Consider the following 2,812-nt stretch of genomic DNA (forward strand, 5'->3'; position numbering starts at 1 on the left):
TTCCTGTGTCCTCTGGGCCATTAGCAACCTGCTCTCCAAGATGTCACAGAAAAGAGGCTCACTTCGACCTTGGTTCATCTCAGAGACTTTAGAGCATGTGGATTTAGATGGGGACTAGATCAGCACCTGCTGATACTGGCTCGTGGTTCGGAGTGGCTAAGAGAGCCAGCCTAGACGCTGATGTAGCAGATAGGATTCTTCCATTTGGCTTCACTCCAGCACATGCTAAGTCTGTGCACCTCAGACAAGTTTCTTAATGCTTTCATGTCTCATGTCAAAAATGGGCATCAGATTTTACCTAAATCTACATGGTTACCTTGGGCTTCCCACGTGGCGCTAGTGGTAAAGAATGTGACTGCCAATACAGAAGATGTGAGATATGCGGGTTTGATCCCTGGGTCAGGAAGATCCCCTGGAGAAGGGAATGGGGACGCACTGCAGTATTCTTGCCTGAAGAATCCCATGGACAGAGGAGCCTGGCAGCCTAGAGCCCATGGGGTCGCAAAGAGCTGGACACGGCTGAGCAGCTAAGCAGGCAGAGGGTTATCAGATTCTCCACCAGAATTTTTCAGGGTTTAGAAATAACATGAACCCTATATTGTTGGTCTCCGAATTTGCTTTCTTCCAACTTATGTGCTCAGAAAGTCCTGACTGCCTTTGTAGACAAATCTCCTTTGTCTACATGGCATGAAAGTGAAAGTCGCTCAGTCATGTCCAGCTCTTTGTGGCCCTATGGACGGTCCATAGTCCATGGAATCCTCCAGGCCAGAATACTGGAGTGGGTAGCCTTTCCCTTCTCCAGTGGATCTTCCCAACCCAGGTCTCCCTCATTGCAGGTGGATTCTTCACCAGCTGAGCCACGGGGAAGCCCCTGGCATGGATACCCTCTATTTCAGTGACTTAACCCCGGAGGGAGGGAATTGTTGCTGCTGGGTTTTTGGGTTTTGTTCTTGTTGGCCATACCGCCATGCAGCATAAAAGATGTTATTTCCCAGACCAGGGATCAAACCCATGTCCCCTGCAGTGGAAGTGTGGGGTCTCAACCACTGGATGGCAAGGAAGTCTCATTGGTGGTTTTTAATGGCATGAAAATAGGTTCCAGGGGATTCAGTCATCCTGAGATTTCATGAAGTAAGCAATGCTCTCCCATTTCCACGTCCCCCACCTGCATCTATTCACATTGGGAAATGGCTCATTGTGTAAAGCTGCTTCAAACACACGTGCACACCTTGCCTGGGACCTGGGAGGTGCAGAACTGGATGACATCAAGGACGTCAAAATAAAGCTGCAAACACGTGGAGCCAGCATCAGAGGTTAGAGTGGCGCAGGTGAGGCGTATTGATGCAGAGAAGCCAGACCTGGGAAGAGCTCCGGGACTCGATGAGGAGAGCAAATTTAAAGGCCCCCAGAGGAGACTAAGCTTGGTGATAAGATGAAGGCCACGGCAGCATCACCGCACAAGGGCAGAGGTGGAAAGAGACAAGAAGAGGTGGTTGTACTAGTTTCCTAGGGCCACTGTGGTGGTTCAAAGCAAGAGAAATTCATTGTCTCATAAACCAGGAGGCCAGAAATCGAAATTAAGGTGTCTGCAGGGTTGTTCTCTTCAAGAGGTTCTAAGGAAAAATCTGTCCCATGCCTTTGTCTCAGCTGTTGGTGGTGGCTGGTGGGCCTCGATGTTCCTGGACTTGGACCTGCATCCTTCTAATCTCGGTCTCCACCTTCATCCCTGTGTCTCCTCTCTGCCTTAGAGTCCCTTCTTTTCTTCTTGGGAGGACACCATTCATATCAGATCCAGAGTCATGCTTATCCAGTATGACCTCATTCTTACGTAACTGGTTACATCTGCAGAGACCATGTTTCCAAACTAGCTCACCTTCTTAGGCCCCAAGGGACACTATTCACCGGAGCACAGAGGGCCACCAACTGTCAGATCATACAGGGCCTGGTGACCCATTGCATGGAACTTGGGTTTTTGTGTTCTTCTGCTTTCCTAAATGCAATCTTAAATCTCCAGAGATTCTTAGAGGAGAAAAGAAGTAACTTAATATATACACTGGTAAGACCATTCTGGGACTTCCCTGGTGGCTCAGCTGGTAAAGAATCTGCCTGCAATGCAGGAGACCCAGGTTCAAACCCTGGGTGGGGAAGATCCCCTGGAGTAGGAAAGGCAACCCACTCCAGTACTCTTGCCTGGAGAATGCCATGGACAGAGGAGAGTGGTGGGCTACAGTCCAAGGGTTCTCAAAGAGTCGGACCCAACTGAGCGACTAGCACTTTCACTTTCAGGATCATTCTGACCAGTATATAAAGAAAGAGTTCTCAGTAGAAGAGAAGAGACATATGAATAGCCAGTGTACTGACTCCTGCAGTCATCAAGGAGAGAGACGACAGAGGCTTGAGCAAGCGTGTTGGCATTTACAGCCGAGGGGTGTGGACCTTGGGGGAAGGATCTGAAGGATGTAAGTAACACGTGTGGCTGACGGGGTTGATGTGGGAGTGAGGGATAGGGAGGGACCGGGGATTTCTGGTTTGAGTAACTGGGTGGAGGACGGTACCACTCACACGAGAGGGAAGGCTGCCAGCTGGGTGGGCTGGACTGGAGCGGTGAGTTCCGCTGCGGATACACTGTAGGCGCGCGGCACGTTAGAATTCCAAGTGGAGATAACATAAGGCAGTTGGAGCCTGGAGAGAGGTCAGTATGTGAAAGATAAATTAGACAGTTATCAGCAAGTGAAGGGTAATTAAAGCCATGCTGGATGAGGTCATCTGGAGTTTGAGCGGAGAGCGAGAGGAGAGCATGTTATGCATCCCA

General features: G+C 49.8%; 1 non-coding gene across 1 annotated transcript; it reads left to right on the forward strand.

Moving 5' to 3' along the window:
* The first annotated feature begins 2,075 nt into the window (after positions 1-2,075).
* On the forward strand, positions 2,076-2,147 carry TRNAC-GCA (transfer RNA cysteine (anticodon GCA)). Its single transcript has one exon. It is a non-coding gene; the product is annotated as a tRNA-Cys (tRNA).
* The last annotated feature ends 665 nt before the right edge of the window (positions 2,148-2,812 follow it).

This window comes from Odocoileus virginianus, chromosome 8, assembly GCF_023699985.2.
Source record: "Odocoileus virginianus isolate 20LAN1187 ecotype Illinois chromosome 8, Ovbor_1.2, whole genome shotgun sequence".
Taxonomy (NCBI): domain Eukaryota; kingdom Metazoa; phylum Chordata; class Mammalia; order Artiodactyla; family Cervidae; genus Odocoileus; species Odocoileus virginianus.